General features: G+C 50.4%; 2 pseudogenes; both read left to right on the top strand.

The window, feature by feature from the left end:
- LOC108636738 lies at window positions 1,526-13,133 on the top strand (annotated as a pseudogene).
- Window positions 1,927-4,524, top strand: LOC108636761 (annotated as a pseudogene).

Genomic DNA, 22,240 nt, shown 5'->3' with positions numbered 1-22,240 from the left:
TTTCCTTCAGGATTGACTGGTTTGATTTCCTTGCTGTCCAAGGGACTTTCAAGAGTCTTCCCCAACACCACAGCTCAAAAGCATCAGTTCTTCAGTTCTCAGCCTTCTTATGGTCCAGCTCTCACATCCATACATGACTACTGAAAAAGCCATAGCTTTGACTATAGGGACTTTTGTTGGGAAAGTGATGTCTCTGCTTTTTAATATGTTGTCTAGGTTTATCATAGCTTTTCTTCCAAGGAGCAAGCATCTTTTAATTTCATGGCTGCAGTCACTGTTCACAATCATTTTGGAAGGCTTTAAAAACAAAACAAACAAAAAAGGGAGCTTCCATTTCTCCCTTCCAAAATGTAAGTCTTTCACCTGGGTTCTCAGGAACCATCTGATCCATCTGTGGTCCCCTAGAGTGAGGGGGAAAAATAGCATTTTAAAAACTGAAGCAGTAAAACAAGGAGATCTCTGGTTCTGTCTTTACATGAAAATGAATTTGTAACTGAGCTGGATTTAATTGGGTTAAGGGAAAGTAAGCACTATATAAATAAACTCTCAGAAATATCAATAAAGCTCACCAGAACACATTTCTTACAGCAGGGAAGACCCTGAGTCAGTATGATTGGCAAGAGATGACCCAGAAACTAACTCCATCACCAGAGACCCTGAGACTACAAGCCATGTGGCAGAGCAGTACTCCTGGGTTCCCTTACCCTGCGGCTCTCTGCCCTGTATCCCCTTCCCAAAAAAGCCTCTTGCCTTGTCAGCATGCGTGTCTCCTGGAACCATTAATTTCCCAATATTACACAAAAGCCCACTCTCAGACCCTGCAAGGAGTCGCCCTTTCTGTAACAGATGGCGACTCTGGTGGGATTTCCTCACTGAGACTGATGCCCTGACCATTCAGGTACTTAGGGACAAGCTTGTCCGCTGACTGTCCTGACCCAGTGGCCCGAACAAGAATTTTCTTTTGTTCCTTGTCTCCTCCCAACTCAGATGACTGGCCTGAATGCCCCCGATCTGATAAGGAACAAGAGACTTAAGACTGATAAGGAACAAGGTGAGAAACAAGAGCCTTAAGTTCAGTGGCTCAGTCGTGTCCGACTCTTTGCGACCCCATGGACTGCAAGCCCATCACCAACTCCCGGATCTTACTCAAACTCATGTCCATCGAGTCGGTGATGCCTTCCAATCATCTCATCCTCTGTTATCCCCTTCTCCTACCGTCTTTAATCCTTCCCAGCATCAGGGTCTTTTCCAGTGAGTCAGTTCTTCGCATCAGGTGGCCAAAGTATTGGCATTTCAGCTTCAGCAACAAGAACTAGGCGGTCTCCTATCACCATTGAGAGTTGGCACACCGCGTAAGCAAGTGGGCGGCCGAGTACACAGGGAAGCCGGGCTAGAGAGGGAGTGAGCTGTTAGGATGCTCCGCCCAGCCCCGGCGGCGCGGGGGTTCCTAGTGGTTACTGCTAGGAAACCTGGGGCGGGGCCTGAGGGTGGAGGGGCGGGCCAGACAGTCAGGGCAAGAGCGGAGGTCCAGAGTGCAGCTGTGGGCTAGCCGGAGAGGATCGCGGGTTCTGGCTTGGCAGCCTCGCACTCCTGAAAAATTGGGATCCAGGTGGCAAAGGGAGAGATGGGTGGATCCAAGACCAGTCTCGTTTTGCTTTCGATGGTCTTGTTCAGCGGAACGTCCAGCGGTGAGTTCGGGGATGACCCTGCGCGGGGCGTGGGGGGGAACGCGAGGAGGTTGGATGGGTTATGAGCCGGGAAGGGGATGGAGGCGGTGTCCGTAGGGTTTCGCGAAACTTTTTAAAGGGTGGCGCCGCCGCTGCCCCCACCTCTTTCCTCTCCCTGGGCCATTTAGTCCTCGGAGGCTCCTCCCGGCTTCTTGCCGGCTCTCCGGGCCAGAACAAGGGTGACTTGGGTGAAGTAGTAATGCCGGGAATTTGGGAAGTGACGCTGGGAGAAGAGGGGGCCGGGACCCGGCAGGATATAGGGTTGAAACCCCCCAAGGGTCCAGCCCGCCCCTGGGAAGTGGGAGCCCTGGAGCCGGGCCGTTTGGGACCAGTCGGCCATTCCGCGGAGAAGAGACTCATACCCGCCCCGAAAAGCACACCCTCCCGCCCCGACCTGTGCAACAGAGACCCTTCTGGTCCCTACGTCTCCCAGCCCTTGAGGGACCAGCGCTCTTTCCCGGCCGTAAGTTATAAACGCAGAGCGGACCCGAGTGCCCAGGAGGCGGCGGCGGCGCGCTCCCGGCTGAAACGTGCTTGAGTGCTCTCTCCTGTCAGAGCGGTGGCTTCTGGCTCCACCCCCGGCTCCCGGGCTCTGCGTCACGGCTCCACCCCCGGCCCCAGGGCTCCACCCCTGGCCCCAGGCTCCACCCCCAGTTCCCGGGCCTCACCCTCGACCCCGGGTTCGGCGCGAGTCTCTTCCTGAGCAGGGACCAGGTGCCTCGGCTCATTGGTCTAGATGCAGAAATTTTTTAGCAGAGAAGTGGCCTTGTTGGGCACTACGTCTATCCTTTAACCCGGCGAAACAGATGTCCTGCCTTTCACTTGACCTGCAGAGTCCAAGTTGAATATAAGCAGGTTTCCAAGTAGACAATTTCGTGGACCTGCCCCGGGTCAGCATTTCTGCTTGGTGGGGGTGGGGCGTGAGAGGGGCACGGGGTGGGGGGATTTCCACGCACTATATTGGCTCTAGCTTTCCTTTTCTGCAAAGTAGATGATGAGGTTATAATACTAAATGCAGCTCAACTTGACTGTAAATTCTTCAAAAACTTCCCTTCTTCAGAAACTTGAAAGGAAAGAAAATGTGCTACAAAAAACTTCGGTCTTAGACAAAGTCACTAGCAGAACTATTTATGATCCTGTTCATGCAGCTCCAGCTATTTCTACCCGTGTGTTTTATATCAGAGCAGGGGTTTGCCATGCAGTTATATTTCCTCTAGTAATAATATTAGCTGTTTTGCACCTTCATAGTATGACAAGAACTGAACTGGAAGACAGCATCAGTGTCCAGTAGTTCCCAAAGGTGGTCTCAGCCATGTCCCAGATGACTCAGTATCTGAGAGGAGACACACCCAACAGTGGTACTTCCATCCCGTTATCCTACCTTGTGGCTGGGTAGAGGAGTGTTTTGAGAAGTGCCACTCTTTTGGAGGCCAGAGTGAAGGTGAAGGATATTGGAATATCCAAGGAGAGGATAACTCTATCCACGGAGAGGATGTACTCTGAGAAGGTAGTTTAAGGCATATTTTCCATGGGATTTATGTAGATGAAAAAGATCCAGATAAAGAACAGCAATCATCTGTAAAAACAGAGATTAAGCTTCTGAAATTCAGGTGACAATGATTCTCACTGAACATTGCAAGCTATGAGATCTTCATCACAGAAATCTTCCACCTATTTCCCTTGTGTGTATAAAAGATAGAGGAAACCCCTGGTGATATTGCCTTACATGAATTGGGAGAATCATAAATAGTTTTCACAGCATTGCAAATTGTGTGTCTGTGTGTGTATTAGCCAGTCAGTCCTGTCCAACTCTTGCCACCCCATGGCCTGTAGCCCGCCAAGCTCTTCTGTCCGAGGAATTCTTCAGGCAAGAATAATGGAGTGGGTGGCCATTCTCTTCTCCAGGTGATCTTTCCGACCCAGGGATCAAACTCGGGTCTCCTGAATTGCAGGCAGATTCTTTACTGTCTGAGCCACCAGGGGAGCCTGCAGCACAAATTAGTAGAGGCCAATAATCCGCAGGCAATTTCTCAGCAGGACCTGGTCCACAAGGTCAGAGTGCCTGTGGAATGGATTACCTGGTCAGAAGAAAAGTCCTCCACAAAGACCTGGCTGCTAGGAGCTCTGCCATTGATGACAGCCTCAACTTAAGAGTGCAGATAGCCCCTCTCCAGAATCTTGTACACATGGACTGTCACTGTGTGGGGGACAATGAAAACGTGGGATCGATGGATGGCTCATGAATGTTTGGTTAAGAATGAGGTCTCCAGACTTCCCTGGTGATCCAGTCGCTAAGTTTCCACACTCCCAGTGAAGGGGCCGGGTTCGATCCTTGGTCGGGGAACTGGATCCCACATGCTGCAACTAAGAAGTCAGCATGTTGCAACTGAGAGTCTTCATGCTGCAAAAAGATCCCAAGTGCCACAACTAAGACCCATTACAACCAAAAAAAAAAAAAAGATTTTAAAAAAATAATTTTTTTAGTTCTCCAGTGCTAGTGATGTGTGGGCCTTCAGAGTGATAGTGTGGGAGTTCATAGCTCTGGGTCAAATACCCTACACGGATGTCGACTCTTTAGAGATATGAAAGAAGGTTATCAAATACCCCAGCCTATCAACTGTCCTGATGAACCATTGGTGTGATGGCTTGTGCTGGGCCTCAGATTCGGAGGAGAAGCCCAGTTCCAGCAGCTGGCCCAGTGTCTCACAGGGTTCCAGGCAGCCCTGGGGGCCTGTGTCTGACTGTCCTCTCACAGTCCCCCAGCGTCAGGGGGAAGGTGCCTGCTGAGGTCCACTGGAGCCAGGCAGTCACATACATCACCCGGCACCGCAGAAGCACATTGTCTTCCAGAACACTGTGCCTTAGGAATGCCATAGCATCTGAACTTTCTAAGACAGACTTAGTGATGTGGAATATTTTCTAGATATCACTTTCATTAGGTTGAACTGAAAATGTTTGTATAAATCTTTTGACCAAGAAATTTTTAAACAGTATTATAAAATAAATAGTTTTAAAAACTGTTCCAAAACAAATACTTGGACTAGCTTAGTGCAAGTGCTTTTTAGTTTTTACTTCATCAAAGTAATGTAGTTGATTCACCCTTGAATGTGCCGGGCTTAGTTGCTCAGTTGTGTCCGACTATTTGCAACCCCATGGATTATACAGTGCATGGAATTCTCCAGGGCTGAATACTGGAATGGGTAGTCTTTCCCTTCTCTAGGGGATCTTCCCAACCCAGGGATTGAACCCAGGTCTTCCACATTGCAGGTGGATTCTTTACCATCTAAGGCACCAGGGAAGCTCAAGAATACTGGACTGGGTAGCCTCCCCATTTTCCAAAGGATCTTTCTGACCCAGGAATTGAACTGGAGTCTCCTGCATTGGAGGTGGATTCATTACCTGATGAGCCACCAGGGAAACCCTTAAGTTTCTTCTTCTTCTTCTTTTTTAAATATTTGTCACCAGTCTTGGGAATTATTTGTCTATAAGATAAAATAGTTTGTCTTAGGAAAAGAAAAATGAAAAAATGCTGTTGCCTTGTACAGGAAAAGGCAGTGTTGGAGGAAGAAACCTTAAAAGCTAGAAAGAAAAAAAGAGAAAAATACAATAGAAACAGAAACTACTATTTCATGAAAAATTGCATTTTAAATATTTTTTTAAATAAAGAGCAGTTCTGCCTTCTTACTTTGGGGAAAGTAGGAGAGGAATTCACTGAAACATCTTAAATTTGGCAGATCCTAGCATATGGCACCCCGCTCCAGTACTCTTGCCTGGAAAATCCCATGGATGGAGGAGCCTGGTAGGCTGCAGTCCATGGGGTCACTAAGAGTCGGACACGACTGGGAGACTTCACTTTCACTTTTCACTTTCATGCATTGGAGAAGCACATGGCAACCCACTCCAGTATTCTTGCCTGGAGAATCCCAGGGACGGGGGAGCCTGGTGGGCTGCCGTCTATGGGGTCGTACAGAGTCGGACCTGACTGAAGCGACTTAGCAGCAGCAGCAGTAGCAGCAGCAGTTCTCAGAGCCAGAAGTGGATTTGGGGCAGGTCAATAGTAAACAAAGGTGATTTTATTAATTTTTACTTTCTGGAAAAGGAGGATAAGACAATTCCAGAAGGTGCAATCATGGTTTAAGGTTAAGAATCCCTTTTACTGCACCTAGAACAGTGCTCTGCACAGAATGGGTGCCCGAGTTGTGTTTCGTTAAAAAAAAAAAAAGTAAACAGATTTTGTGCTTATCTTCAAGGCTGGCTTAAGTATAAAATGGATTTTTTTAAACACTTGAAAAATTAAAGAATTCAATTTAAAAAAAAAATTACATATGCATCATGAGGAAGGCGTTCAATGCCTAGCCACTGATCAGTGCCTCCCTGGAGTCAAAGCTCCTCCCAGACAGCTCAGGCTATTACTAATTGAAGCTGGTTATGACCCAGATCCTACCACTGGTGAAGTTAACAAGTGGTGTAAAAGGACAAGATGGTTTGTCCAGAAGCCCTGGGAAAATAGTGACCTAATGTCCTCAGACCGCCTCCAAGTTTCCAGGTTAGAAAGGGGGCAGAGGTGGCTGCTGCAGGGCGCATCAGCCTGAGCGCAGTCAGAATGGTTGGCACAAGGCTAATGTTTGAGCACCACCAAGCTTATGGTTTCAACCAGTCTGGGGGTCTGCGTGCTTGCAGCCCGCAGTTTTTATGTGCTGGGGATCTACTTCCTGTAGAAACAACTTGAGGCTTGTGTCAGCTCTTTGTTATCTTTCAGGGAACCGGAAATTTCATGACACTGCTCTGTGGCTGCTCACAGTCTAAATTGTTACGTTTCCCAACCTAAGGAGTGTTTCTTCCTCCATCTTCACATGTTCTAATCCTTAACTCTTAAACCACTGTTTGAGACTCACAGGAGGCCTGGCTGAATAAAACTTTTCTACAAACAAGAGGCAGACAGATACCATGGGGGGTGGTCTTTCCCACTAAGGCGCCTTAGAGCCCTTTTGATTACAAGACCATTATTACCCATTTTTCCATGATCCCAAGAAGCTCAGAGCCTCCAACAGCTTCCTGTCTCTTGAAGAAAGTCTAAACATGCCCTCTCTCAACTGGCATCTTATCCCTCTGTCTGATACCTCACCCAGCAAAACCCCCGACCTGGCCCCCAGGACCTAACTTAGGAGGGACGGGAACAGGGTTTCCCAGAGTGACGCAGGGCTCGAGGGTGAGGCTGGGCATCCCCACTTCTACCCTTTGGTCCCACATTCATAGTGTCTAGGAATTGGGACAGCAGCAGCCTATAATGGTTATTGATTAAGGTAGGAGTTCACAGACTTTTTTCTACAGAAGAAAGTAAATCTCAAGGTCTCTTTAGGCAATTTGGTATCTGTCTCTGGGTGGAAAAGGAGCTTGCACGTTTGTGGAGCAGCAGAAGCCAAATGTAATGTGTAAATCAACTGAGAACTAGACTTGTCCACTGTCCTGGTTTCTGACCCCAGTAATAAGTGACCCATCCCGTAGAGAATCATCCAAGAGCTGCCTCAGTTGTCTGTTTATGAACCAGAAACTTACCCTGTCCTGCCTTGTAGCTCCTGGTGATGGGACTGTAATAGGAGTGTGGGTCTGCCTGTTATGGGCTAATGCACCCCTTTGCTGTAGACTGACTTCCTTGGTCAAGGAGCCGTAGGGGACACTGCATGAAGTCACAGGTGTGATCAGGGGATAGTGGCCCTGTATCAATTCTGGTGTCAGGCCTAGGTCCCCTGCTGGTACATCTTATTTGTTCCCTGTGGCCCTGGTTATGCCAAGCCACATAATCACTTCTATGCTATGATGGCTGGCCTATCTGAACTAATGGTTAGGAGTTGGTGAACCCAGATCATGTTGGGCAACTCTGACATTCCATGACCAGAGGCCTCTTCTCTGCCAGGCCCCAGGGCCATACCAGGAGCCACACTGAATGGTATGGGCTTTCTCACTGCAAGTGGTGTGTCCTTTCTTCAGGACACTAGGAGTCTGTGTTGTGAGCCTCCAAGTAAAATGCCACATACAGCATGTAGCACCTTTCTAAACAAAGATAGCTGTGACATCACCAGTTCTGTTGGGTCATCTGCCCAAGAAGCAGGTCCAGCCACAGTCATCATTCATCATTGTGACTGCTTTTGTGCCAGGACAGTAGTTGCAGCAGAGACTTAGGGTCTGTGAAGCCTGAAATGTGTCATATGTACCATTAGAGGAAATCTAGGACCTCAGTGGTAATTCAGTGGAGATAAGATAGGGACCACAGCTCTACAGGCCTAGGGAGACTGTAGGTTGGTACTCGTTTCCATGATTTCCTCCAGGAGATGATGTTGTTTACACGTACTGTCAGGGGATGGGGAGTCAGGGTCAGAAGAGTGAATGTGGAATTCATGACTATGGTACCCTCACCCATGGTAGTTTACTAACAACACAGACTGTCCATTCATGTCAGAAGTCCAGGACATGTGCAATGGACACTGAGTGGATCTGTGGACCCAGAGATAAGCACTGTTAGCAGGACCTGGGACAGGTGTCTATTAATTGCCTGGTCCTCGGAGCATCACTTCACAGCACGGGGGCCATGATCATGCTACAGTCCTGTGCGTGGTGTTAGCAACACACTGGGTCCCATATGAATGTGGGAGTAGTTTCTCCTTCTGCAGTCCAGTTCAGTTCAGTCACTCAGTGGTGTCTGACTCTTTGCGACCTCATGGACTGCAGCCTGCCAGGCTTCCCTGTCCATCACCAACTCCCAGAGCTTACTCAAACTCATGTCCATCGTGTCGGTGATGCCATCCAGCCATCTCATCCTCTGTCGTCCGCTTCTCTGCTGGCCTTCAATCCTTCCCAGCATCAGGGTCTTTTCCAGTGAGTCAGTTGTTCCCATCAGGTGGCCAAAGTATTGGACTGACTTACCCCAGTAAATAACCATGTGGCTCATCGGGAGAGAATGAAAGGTCTTCTGCACTTGCTGTGGTGATGAAAGGGCCCTCCTCACTGGGACGTGGCTTCTTTCTCTGGTGATGCCTTCTGAGAAGTAGCTCAGTTCTGGAAATTTTGGTAGGGATGTTTGGGAGGGATGGCTGCTTTCCGCCTGCTGATCATCCAGTCTTGTGTTTGTCTCTCCTTGTTTTCTGTCAATCAAGCAGTTTGCATCCAGGTTCACTGGCCATCTCTCTGCCTCTAGATCACCCTGTGCTCTGAGCCAGCATTGTGCTCCCTGCCATCAGGCCCTGGCTGGCATTGGGACTCTCTAATCACTTTCAGCTTCCCTGATAGCTCAGTTGGTAAAGAATCCGCCTGCAACACAGGAGACCCCCGTTTGATTCCTGGGTCGGGAAGATCTGCTGGCGAAGGGGTAGTCTACCCACTCCAGTATCCTTGGTCTTCCCTTGTGTCTCAGCTGGTAAAGAATCCACCTGCAATGCAGGAGGCCTGGGTTCGATCCCTGAATTGGGAAGATCCTCTGGAGAAGGGAAAGGCTACCCTCTGCAGTATTCTGGCCCGGAGAATGTATAGTCCATAGGGGTCACAAGAGTCAGGCATGACTGAGCGACTTTCACTAATCTCATTGACTGTTGTACCAACTTTACTCCTGACATACAACACTCCAACTGGAATCTGATCTTTCCCCATTTTCCATCCCTGTTCCAGTCGGAAGCCCACAGGTACACAGTCTCCTATCACTATCCCTGATTTCCGCAAAAGTCAATCGTGAGCTATTGGAGATGGTTCCCATCCACGCTTTCCTCTCTAGCTGCATAGACTCCATCAGGCTTTCCCATGGTGCCTGGTGGCCTGGAAACTTTCCTGCCCTTTCATCCCGTGTCCACCCTGGCGGATTCACTTCCCTGAGCCTTTGATCCTCTCCTCTACCACCTGCCTTGGAAGTTCTGGACTTTCTCTTTCATGCCATGTGGGCCAGGCCTTTCTCCAGGCTTCCAAAAACCATCCTAATGGGAGATCAGCAGCTTCTCCCCAGCCTTACTAAGTCCTATGACCCGTAATTATTAACTCTTCCTTCTCTGACTTGGGTTCTGTGCTCACCCGTCACCTCTTTGCCCTTCTCCCTGTGATCCTGCTTCCTCAGGGGCATCCCCACCAGCTCCCCATCTCTCACAGGACCCGGGGTTAGATTCTGACCATCCTCTGTCATCTAGGCTTTTCCTGCATAGCAGCCTGGCACGTCTCTGCAAAGGTTATGATGCTGGGAACGGACCTGGTGGACAAGGGGACTCACCCAGGATGTGTGAAATTCTCCAGGCAGGGGACTCCTCCTTCTTCACAAGGAGAGGAGGGGCACTGGCTGTATGGTGTGTGTTGTGGGGTGTTATTGCTCTGTCAGCCCGCCCTTCACTTTACTCTGCTCTCACATAACTGGGGGAAGGGGCCTCAGGGTCTTTTTTCCCCAACCTCACCCTCACTGTGTTTTGCCTTCACAGACCCTCATTCTCTTTCCTATAATTTCACCATTGATCCTCGGCCCAGAGATGATCAGCCATGGTGTAAGGTTCAAGGAGAAGTTGATCAAAAGATCTTTCTCTCCTATGACTGTGGTACAGCTAAGATCAAGTACCTTAGTCCACTGGGAGAGGAAGTGAAAAGTATGAGCACCTGGGAAACACAGACTGACACACTCAAAGACACTGGAGACTTGCTCAAGGGGCAAATGCCTGACGTTATACCAGAGAAACACACAGATAAGGGTGAGTTAGAAAATCCAAATGCAGGAGGAGTAGACTGGGGGCTTAGCTGCATCAGCTGTTTTTGGGTTAAAAAAAAAAAAAAGGGTATTGTCCTTCCCTAGTAGTCTAGTGGAAAGAGCAGCTGTTGCAGGAGAGACAAGGACCAGATTAGCTGGGCCCAGGGGAGATGGACCCAGGTGGGGCAAAGAATCTGTCAAGTGCAGAGGCTGAGCTCTGTCTTTTCCTCGGTAGGGTCAGGACCTCTCACCCTGCAGGCCAGGATGACATGCTGGCGTGAAGGCAATGGACACACCAGTGCATCCTGGGAGTTTGGCTTCAATGGACAACTGTGCCTCCTCTTTGATTCGAAGAATGGATTCTGGACAATGGTTCATTCTAAAGGGAGGCAGATGAAACAGAAATGGGGGAACGACAGAGGTGTGACGGACTTCTTCAGGACAGTCTCCATGGGAGACTGTCAGGCCTGGCTTCGGGATTTTATGGTGTGCTGGGAGAAAATGCTGAAGACCTCGGGTACGTGAGAAGAGTAGGAGAAAGTGGTAGTTCTCTCATGGTGACATGGACCCACCCCTCTGTGTGTGTGTGTCTGTTTGTGTGTGTGTGAAATGACCCGTCAGAGGTGAGCTGTCCTGGGAGAACATCCCGGGGATGCTCTGTCATCCTCTTTCCTCTTTCACCTCCTGACATCTCTCCTCACAGCACAGGCCTTTGTACTGTTGGACACAGATTCTCACTGATCCTAAACATGAGAGCATCTCTATGATTCCAGTCTCCTGCTTACCATTCCCTCTTTCCGGAACCTTCTTTTAAATGTCACCAATCCTCCTTCTGGAAATCTGTCAATAGCACCTCTGCTGTCAGCTCCTGAGGACTCCATCCTGATGTCACCATCTCTGATGTCACAGCAGGACTGAGTGACTCTGTTGGAAATCTTGCTTCCCCATTAGCTGTCAAGAGTCCCATGGGGACTGGGCTCCTCCCTCCCTCCCATCTTGCCTGAGGACCTGTCACAAGGGCCTCCACGTGTGGGTGCAAACAGGCTGCATAGTAGGGGTACCTGGGTCAGGAGGGCTGAGGCGGCATCTGCCGAGTTTGGGGTCCGGACAAGGGCTTCACCCTTATTCTCCTTGCAGCGTCACCGACCACGGGCCCCCCTACAGTGAAGTCCTCGGCCACAGCCATCAAGCACATCACCTGGATCCTCCCCATGCTCCTCACCAGTTTTGTCATAACTGTCTTCCTGGGCTGAGTCCTTTTCAGGAGCAGGTACTGAGGGCAGAATTCAGAGGGAAGGCAGGGGCACAGGGCCTGGTGTGAGGCCGGGGAAGGTGAATCCCAGCCAACCCCAGCCCTTCACTGAACCTCTTCACCCTAGAAATGAGCAGGTGAATAAGACCCCATATCACCCAAGAGCAATAATTGCAGACCCAACTCCAAAGGCCTGTTCTCTCAGGAAGTGGCGTGGGTCAAGCAGGCAAGGCAGGAGCCCCGCAGCAGAGACTGGGGGAAGGCCTGAGGCCAGGCCTGTGCTCCTGGAGCAACAGCAGGTCTGACTCAGTGTGGCCTGCACGACCCCAGCCTCCTGGGGACCCAGAGCCTCCATCACTGAGCGGCCCTGCCTTGAGCAGAGGTGCCTGCGGATGGGTGGGTCTGAGCTGGGGTGGAGGTGCATAGCGGGGAGGGACCAGGAAGAGATGGGGGCAGAGACTCTGGTCCCTAGAGCTGTCAGCTGCTGGCTCAGAGGCTGGAGGGGAGTGAAGGAAGGAGGTTTCCCTGAAGCCCCCAAGGCTGTCAGGAAGCAAGGCCCCTCCTCCGGGGACCTGCTTCCTGGTCCTTTAGGCCCCCCTTTGGGAGGATCTGGACCTGAGTAAAGGGAGCAGATTGATTCCTCACTGGCTCCAGTCCTGAGCCTGAGCAGGGGGTGTCAGGGCCTGGGGTGACTGTGATGCAGGAAGGAAGGAGGAGCTGACAAGAAGCTGCTGGGCCTGGGAGAGGTGGGGGTGGAGGACATAGGAGCCCCTCAGTGAGGGCGGGGCTGGAGGGGGCCTGGGGAGGGGCCGCCCTAGGAAAGTGACAGGAGTTCCTCAGCCCCCTGGACCAAGGCCTCTTTCTTTTCTGCAGGAGACGGTGCTCCCAGGAAGCACGGCAGGTGCTCTCTCTGCCTTTCTCCTGCTCTTCACGTTAGATCCAGGAGATCAGACACCATGAATCCTGAGTCTGTTTTCCAGTTATGATGTCACAGTAGATGCATCACTTCATGGGCTTTATCACATTTGACGATATCCTACACAGCATTTCTAAAAAAAAAAAACAGAAACAATTTATTTAGCCACCTTCTCCTGGTGCTAAGTGATGGAATTTCTACACTGAAATGTTCAAGTACTTGAAGAAATATCCACAAATAGGACATTTTTCATCGTATTCTAGTTTGTGGATAATTAGACTCTGCCTCGTGACCTCGTTCTTGCAGATGATATTGCAAGAAAAATACCATCTGCTATTACAGGACTCAGGGATTCTTTCTGTGTCTGGAGAAATCACCTCAGCCTATTTTCAATAGAAGAAAGTTTTATTTATGACTATTTCCCTTAATAATTTATTATGCTGAAAGTGAAAGTGTTAGTCGCTCAATCGTGTCCAACTCTTTGTGACCCCCTGGACTGTAGCCCGCCAGGCTCCTCTGTCCATGGGATTCTCCAGGCAAGAACACTGAAGTGGGTTGCTGTTTCCTTCTCCAGGGGACCTCTCCAGCTCAGGGATTGAACCCACGTCTCCTGTGTCTCCTACGTTGGCAGGCAGATTCTTTACCATCTGAGCCACTGGGGAAGCCTGTTTATTATGCTAGTGCTATTTAAATCTGCATCTCAGGACTCCAGAAAGCTTGAAGTCTGTGAGAGTTTTGTTTTCTAACCCACAAGAGAGGTCATGATGTGTCACCATTTCTCCGTCTTATGGGATTCAGTGCACCTGGTGATTCTGAGGAAACAGGGTCTGAGAGGACACACGCAGCTCTGCTCACAGCAGCCGGGACCTGGAAGCCACCTAAACGTCCACCCACAGGTGAATGGACAAAGAAGCTGTGGGACATATACACAGGGCAGTATTACTCAGCCATCAGAAAGAAAGAAATAATGCCATATGCAGCAATGTGGATGGACCTGGAGATTGTCATACTGAACAACATAAGTCAGACAGAGAGGCAGAGGCACCTGTTGACATCCTTTATACTCAATCAAAAAAGCCATGATACAAGTGCTCTTCCTTACAAAACAGAAAGAGACTCACAGACTTAGAGAATGAATTTATGGTTGCCAGGGGGAAAGGATGAGGGGAAAGGAATAGTTAGTGAGTCTGGGATCAACATGTACACACTGATTTATTTAAAATGGATAACCAGCAAGGACCTACTGTATAGCACATAGAACTCTGCTCAATGTTACGTGGCAGCCTGGGTGGGGATGGGAGGGGAGCTGGGGAAGAATAGATGCATGTATGGAAGTGAAAGTGAAAGAAGGTTAGTTACACAGTCATGTCCGACTCTTCGGGATCCCATGGACTGTCAGCTGCCAGCTCCTCTGTTCTTGGAAATCTCCAGGCAAAGGAGTACTGGAATGGGTTGCCATTTTCTTCTCCAGGGGATCTTCATGACCCGGGGATCGAACCCGAGTCTCTTGCATTGCAGGCAAATTCTTTAGCAACTGAGCCACCAGGGAAGATAGAGACATGTAAGTAAGTAAGTGTTAGTCGCTCAGTCGTGCCCGACTCTTTGTAACCCCATGGACTGCAGCCCACCAGACTCCTCTGTCCATGAGATTTTCCAGGCAAGGATACTGGAGTGGGTTGCCATTTCCTTCTCCAGGAGATCTTCCCAACCCAGGGATCGAACCCGGGTCTCCTGCACTGCAGGCAGATTCTTTACTGACTGAGCTACAAGGGAAGCCCTGTATGTGTGTGTTAAATCCCTAGCCTAGCTTCTTTGTGCTGCTCATTCAGGACGCCTGCACTCCTCTCTGGGTATATATTTCCACCTTGCTTCCATCTTAAATAAACAAACTATTTCTGTTTGTCTCCAGTAATAACTTTGGTATCTGTTTTTACAGTTTTTGCCTCCTTGAAACATTCTTGCTTTCAAAGATGGTAAGAGCCAAGGGAACTTTGCATCTCGCCCCTGGTGTTTCAGTTCAGTCAGTTCAGTTCAGTCGCTAGTCGTGTCCGACTCTTTGCAACCCCATGAATCGCAGCACATCAGGCCTCCCTGTCCATCACCAACTCCCAGAGTTCACTCAGACTCACGTCCATCGAGTCTGTGATGCCATCCAGCCATCTCATCCTCGGTCGTCCCCTTCTCCTCCTGCCCCCAATCCCTCCCAGCATCAGAGTCTTTTCAAATGAGTCACCTCTTCGCATGAGGTAGCCAAAGTACTGGAGCTTCAAGAAATCCCAGGGCTAATCTCCTTCAGAATGGACTGGTTGGATCTCCTTGCAGTCCAAGGGACTCTCAAGAGTCTTCTCCAACACCACAGTTCAAAAGCATCAATTCTTCGGCGCTCATCCTTCTTCACAGTCCAACTCTCACATCCATACGTGACCACAGGGAATAGTGTCTAGAATTCCTCATTTTACACCAAGCTACCCAGGTTCAATTCCTGGGCAGGAAACTAAGATCCCTCTTTAGCACGGCTCACTGCGGTCCCTCTAGATCAATATTAAGGAAATATACACCTTATATTACTACACCTTATATTAAGGTGTAAATATGCACCTTAAATATACAGGTAGAGGGGCTTCACAATTTTGTCATGGGAGATTACGCCTCTGCCAAGAGTTTAAAAAAAAGAGAAAGTCCTTCCAAAGTTAACCCGGGTCCTTCCCTTTCTCTGCCCTTTAATGGCTATTGTTGTTCTTTCCTTTCTAGCCCTTGTTTATTTCACCTTTTGATTGACTTTGTGTCTGTAGGATCTACCAGTTTGAAATAACACTCCTGGTGGCTCAAGGAATATAGCCTGTTCCAGTGGAGGGTGGCCCCGATCCATGTAGGTCCTTGTGAGGGGCTTCTGCACCTTGAGGGGAGGCTCAGTTCAGTGGTCCCTGTCCAGCAGGCAGAAGTTTGGATAGAAGAAAGCTTTGGCCCCTTAACTGTTAAGAATAAGGGTGTAGACCCCTCAGTAGGTAATGAGACAGGGTGGGACAGTTTGCTGCAGTGAGTGAACCTGGACAAAAGTCACATCAAGCATCACAATACAAAGAAATTATAAGGGGCTAAAAATAATTGCATGCATGTGCAGTTGGGGAAAATAATCAACAACAAGATACAAACAGACCAAAAACCCAAGGGGATTTCAGAGCAGCCAGGAGCAAAAGCAGAGTACTGGTCATGATCCCTGCACACAGCACCACCAAGGGGGAACAAACACCCAGCTCACCCCTCTGGCCTGGACCCAGGACCTGCCCCCACCCTCATCTCATATGTGGGACCAGCTCCCCCACTCTCTGGAGCCAGCAAGGGAACATGTTACTTGTTTTTGCTCCCTCATGAGTCCCAATAAAGCTTTTTTCCCCCCTGAATTTGTGTCTGGCCTTTTACCAACTTCTATTGATCGAGTCCAGGAGCCCTGGTCGGTGACACAGGAGGACTTTTGCTGAAGGTCAGGATGCTGCTCGGAGATGGTGTCTCCAGTGGGCTTCCAGCAGAAACAGGGGTTGAACATATGCAGATTCCAGGTGGGGATGCACCAAGTCAGGAACAAAGCAGGCACAATGGTTGATATGAGTAGAGAGATGGGACGGCTCCCAGGTCCTGACTGTAGAGTATGACGCTGGTTCCCAGCACAGGGCGATCCTAGAGGCAAACACCCGGATGGGCGGCCAACCTGGACGCAAACTGCACGACTGAAAGGAATGAGACAGGGAATGCCCTGGGGCTCCACTGGTTAGGACTCCGGGCTTTCACTGCCAGGTGCCCGGTTTGATCACTGGTCAGGGAGCTAAGATCCCAAAAGCCAGGCAGCTGACCAAGAAACAAAAAACCCAAGAAATGAAAAGAAAATAGAACACAAGCTGGATGATCAGGATGCTGAAAACAGCCATCACAACAGCTTGTCTGGATACTTTGCCCAGTTTCTAGAACTGAGCCAGTTATCAGGACCGAGAACCCGTTACCTGAGAGAGATGCAGTTTCCAGCAGGCGGGCCCTCATCACCATGGCAAGCGCAGTGCAGCAGTCCTCTGGCCTTCCCCATCCCTGGGAGCCACGTGGCCATTGACTCAGGTAAGTGCCCACTGGGAAGCAGAAGCCACCCCACATTCCTATGGACCCAGGGTGTGACTCACATCATGTCCAGGGATCTGAAGCATCATCGCAGCCCCGCTGTTGTTAATGTGATGCATGAGATGCAGGGTGCTGAGTACATAACCGTCCTGCATCCTGCTTACAGGGGTCTCACGGTGTGTGAAGACCGTGGTTATTTCACATTCTCCAGATTTGAACCAGTGATGGAAAAGTCTCTGTAGTTAGGAATGGGGTGAAGGCTGCCATAGTTAAGAAGTACGAATACGTTCTCATATTGCCTTTCCTTTGCTGCAAACAGAATGTTGCAAGACCACCCTTTTCTGGGCAAAATGACAGAGATTAGTGAATAATCATAACGTGAAAGCATGCAGGGCTCTGATCCCTTCACATCTCCTTTTTATATCTGCCTGGTCTAAAGCATTTCTATCAAGGCCGGACACTAAATATTTCAGAATTTGCAGACCAGAGGCCTCTGCAACTGCTCAACTCAGCTGTGGAAGGTGTTCATGGAAAGGACTTGAAGGAATGAGTCTGGCAGGATCTGCCACTGGGACCCTAGGACCCTGTAGCACCCATGACACAGAAGTCCATCAGCGGGCAAATCGTGCCAGGGGTAACCTGCCTGCCTGCTAGGTCATTTCAGTCGTGTCTGACTCTTTGCGACCCTATGGACTGTAGCCCACCAGGTCCCTCTGTCCATGGGATTCTCCGGGCAAGAATACCAGTGTGGGTTGCCATGCCCTCCCCCACGGAAAGCTTGTGACATCCTAATCAGAGCATCACAACCCAGCCCCACAGGGTCAGAGGCACAACCACGCCACTTGAGTGAGGAAAGTCTAACATTTAAACATGGCTACTGATATGGTCCTGAGTCTGGTAGAGAAGGGACCTCCGGTCTTGATGAACTGGGCTCATCCACTCAGTAATCGTTACTGAGAGGTCAGCTGTCATAGGATAGAAGTGATCGTGTGGTTTGGCATAAGCAGGGCCACAGGGGACAAGAAAGATGAGCAGCAGGGGACCAAGACCTGACACCAGAACTGTGGCACCTCCCTGTCCTCTGCTCACCTCTGTGGCTTCACAGGGTCCCCGTGGCCGCTTGGACCGAGGAAGCCACTCTACAGCAGAGGAGGGGGGCATTAGCCTATAACTGCAGGACCCACCCTCCTGTCACATTCCCACTCACCAGAGGCTACAAGGCGGACCAGGCAGGGTTGGGATTCATAAACAGGCAGCCGAGGCAGCCTCTGGATAATTCCCCAGGTGATGAGTCGCCCAGTGCTGGGGTTCACAAACCAGGGCAGTGGTCAGAGGGGTTCCTTTGGTTTTTCACGTTGTCTTTGCCTGTTGTCGCACCACAGACCTGGAGGTGCACAGAGACAGATGCCAAAAGGCCTGAAGAGACGAACAGATTTGTCTTCTGTAGAAGATTTCCCCAGCTCCTGTCTTAATCAATAACCATTACAGGCTGCCATCTCCACAGTCTGTGGACGATATGAATGTGGGACCAAAGGGTAGAAGTGGGGGTGTCCCTCCTCACCCTGAGGCCCCCATGTCACACTTTGGAAGAATGGGCTCCTGCCCCTCCTGGATACCAGGCTGGGAGGCTTTTGTTGGGGTGAGTCCTCAGGCAAGGGGATATGATGTCAGTAGTGGAGAGTGTGATTCATGTCCCTTCACAGGTGGGAAGGTATTGGAGGCCCTGGGCTTCTCGGGATGCAGATGTGGAATGAACTTGGTGAGCTGCGGGGGAGGAGCTGTGGCCACTAAGGGGATGTGTCTGGGGAAGGGAGAGCCCAGGCGGCCCGGGTGGTTCATGGGTGGTAAAGTGGCCTGGGAGTCAAGGGCAGGGAGTTGTGTGGAGGAGAAGGGTTTGTGTGGACAGATGAGATGAGTGTGTGTGCTTTTCAGGGGGTGTCCGGGTTCCTCCCCACAGGAAGGTTGCCCATCCCAGCCCAGCCACGGGGGCTCCAACTCCTGGAGGCATGGCTGAGGGGCTGGGAGCTTAGGGATGGCAGCCATGCTCTCTCTGTCCTCTTGCCTCCCCACCTCCCATTGTCTGAGCATTGCTATTTCAACCAGTTTGCGCTTTTGCTGGCCTGAAAGTGGCCAATCAGCCCAGCAGCTGCCAACAAGGAAAGGAGCTCACCTAAGGACTGAGGAGGAGGAGGCGGAGGCAACACTGCACCCATGGGCTCTCTAATCAAGGCAGCTCGGGTCCCGCTCTCTGGTTATAATGCATCATCCCCTCCCTCTCCCAGCAAGTGCACCGGGAGCTCACCACCCTGTGCTACGTGGGCACAGTTGGGCAGCAGAAGCAGGACCAGGAAGCACGACTGATGTTGGTGCCAGCAGCCCTTGCCACCTGGAGCCCCGGGTGACCCACCCTAGGGGAGGAGCCTGGTTGGCCAGTGGAGAAGGGAATCAGTCCCCAGAGTCCTCCCACTGGAGTCTCTCCTGGGGGCTCCCCACAGGCTCCCCACACCCTCTGTGGGACTGATGTTCCTCAAAATTTCAACGATCTGTCCCTCACCTTTCTTCTATGCATCCCCTTCTCTGGATCCCCGGGTTCCTTGTGTTTTTTTAGCAGCACTAACACCTGTGATAGGGACTTCCCTGGTGGCTCAGTGGTAAAGCGTCTGCCTGCAATGCAGGAGACCTGGATTCGATTCCTGGGTCAGGATGATCCCCTGGAGAAGGAAATGGCAATCCACTCCAGCACTTTTGCCTGGAAAATCCCATGGACGGAGGAGCCTGATAGGCTACAGTTCATAGGGTCACAGAGTTGGACAGGATTGAGCGACTTCACAACATCTGATAAGGGGCTTCCCAGGTGGCTCAGCAGTAAAGAATCCGCCTGTCAATGTGGGAGATGTCTGTCCCATCCCTGGATGGGGAAGATCCCCTGGAGGAGGAAATGGCAACACACTCCAATATTCTTGCCTGAGCAAATCCCATGGACAGAGGAGGCTAGCGGCCTACAGTCCACAGGATCACAGAGATACGACTTAGTGACTAAACAACAACAACTCCCGAGACAGGGGTTGGCGAGCCCTCAGCATATACACACTCGGGACCACCTGCATGATCTCCTCAGGTCCTAAATGAATGTTCAGCCTCTGTTCATTTCCGTAGGTAGCGTTTCCCACTGACAAATGTGTAAGTTGAGACATGGCAAGATGAGGAAACTAGCACAGTCAGAATTTTGTCCAGATTCCTGTTTCTGGAGGTATCTATAGTCCACATCCATGAAACTGCTCTCAGTACTAATTTCAACCTCCCCAGCCCTCCACCTCTGACCTCACGCCTGGGGATCTAGAGTGAGCCCGGGGGTCAGGGGCGTGCATGGGGTGAGTCGGGTGCCCAGGTCCCTGGCGCCCATGCTCCTCACATGGGGCCTACCCCGCCCAACTTTGACGGCAGCCTCTGACTTCCTCCTGTTCTCCCAGTCCTTCCTCCCTGTGGTCTGAGTCTACCAGGGGCTTCCGGGTTGCCTCCTCCGGGGGATTCAACCCAGGCTGTCGCCCTCAGCCCTTCATAAGAGAGTCTCTCCCCACGCAGCTCACCTGGCCCCACCAAGATCTTGCCCCACCCAACCCTGAGTCCTGCCCACGCTTGTGGGTCTCTTGTCCTCCAACCAGCCGCCCAGCACAGGTCTGTCCCACACAGAGACTCTAGTGAGTCCATTGAGAACCTTCTTGTCTCCTTTGCACCTGCTGATTCACAGAGTTTGCTGCTCTCCGTGGGCGGCAGCTGGGTGACCCCAAGGTAGAGCCTTGTGTCGGACTGATGTGAGTCAGGGCTTCTACCAGAGAAGCCTGTGTGTGGCAATGCAATCACACAACTCATCAGGATCCCAGGGACCTGCCGTGATTGTCTTAGCCTGGGCTGGCGTCACATGGAGGTGGGGCAGAGCTGAGAGATTGGCTAGAGCCAAGCTTTGGCCTCTCCCTGTGTGTCTGTGGGTGTGTTGGTGGGGAGATGGTTTGCGGGGAGGCTCCTGCCTGGAACTCTGTTGGCTGTGAGCCCAGCCACTCCTAGGCATGGTCTCCAGATGCTGGCCAGAGCACCAGACACTTTGCAATCTGCTGACTCTGCTGGTTCAGGAAGCAAGTAATTCTGTGCCCACGGTCTCTAAGAGTGGAGTCTCCATTTCCCATAGTCCTCCAGTGCTCCAGATCATAAACCCTCTTGGTTTCTAAAACAGGAGTGAGGGAGTAGGGACGTGGGGCTGGTTCTCCCAGCACTGCACCAGGGCTGGGGTGCCTGATGTAGGGCCAAAACCTCCTGCTCCTTAGGCAGAATGCTCCAGTTTGTGATGACCCCTCTGTTGGAGACTACCTGGCCAAAGGGTCCTGACTAGATCCCTTCTTTTCTGGTCCTGCCCTTCTCAGCGTGGTTCTTTCTCTATGCTGGTTGTAGAGGGGATGTTCTGCTGGTTGCAGGTCATTTTCTAGGAAAGAGAGCTGTTTTGTATGTGGTTGCAGTTTTGGTGTGTTCATGGGAGAGTGGAGCTCAGGGTGTCCTACTTGGCCATCTAGATTTTGCCTTTGTGTGATCAATGATCTTTCATGTTAGTATTGTGATTGTTTTGGGGTGCCAGGAACCATGGGCACATTGCCATCTGATATGTGTGTGTGTCCTGACTGCTCCGTTGACCCGTCCATCTCTCTCCTGAGACTCCTGAGTCCCTGAGACACAGCCTTATCAAAATTAGGCCAATTAATAACATTACCTCTACATGTCCCATTGACAGGAAGAATCACGCCTCTCTCACTTTAAATCCAAAAATAGAAATGGTTAAGCTTTTGAAGAAGGCATGTCAAAGCCAAGATGGGCCAGAAACGAGGCCTCTTTCCCCTAACAGTCAAGTTGTGAATGCAAAGGAAATGTTCTTAAAGGAAATCAAAGTGAACACACAAAGGAGAAGATACCAAAACAGCCTTACTGCTGATATGGAGAATCTTTCAGTGGACTGGAGGAAAGATCACAACACTGCCTTAGGCCAAAGCCTAATCCAGAGCAAGGCCCTAGCTCACTTCAAGTCTATGAAGGCTGAAGGAGGTGAGGAAGCTACAGAAAAAGAGTTGAAAGCCGGTAGAGGTTGGTTCATGTGTTTTAAGGAAAGAAGCCATCTTTGTAACACAAAGCGCAGAGTGGAAGAGAGAGAGTTGATGCCGAAGCTGCAGTAATTTATCCAGAAGATCTAATAAAATAATCTCTGAAGATGGCGATCCTAAATTAGAGCTTTCCAGCGTAGAGAAAAGAGTGTTCTATTGAAGAAGATGCCCCCAAGGACGTGCATGGCTAACAAGGAGAACTCAGTGCCTGGCTTCAAAGATTCAAAGGCTAGGCTGACTCTCTTGTTAGGGCCTAATGCAGCTGGTGACTTGAAGCCAAGCCTCACTTACCTTCTGAAAATCCTAGTGACTTTCATTATTATGCTAAATCTGCTCTGCCTGTGCTCTGCAAACAGAACAACAAAGTCGAGATGACAGCATCTCTGTTTATAA

This window comes from Capra hircus, chromosome 9 (genome assembly GCF_001704415.2).
Source record: "Capra hircus breed San Clemente chromosome 9, ASM170441v1, whole genome shotgun sequence".
In the NCBI taxonomy this organism is placed as follows: Eukaryota; Metazoa; Chordata; class Mammalia; order Artiodactyla; family Bovidae; genus Capra; species Capra hircus.
This window is presented reverse-complemented; position numbering and strand designations above follow the sequence as displayed.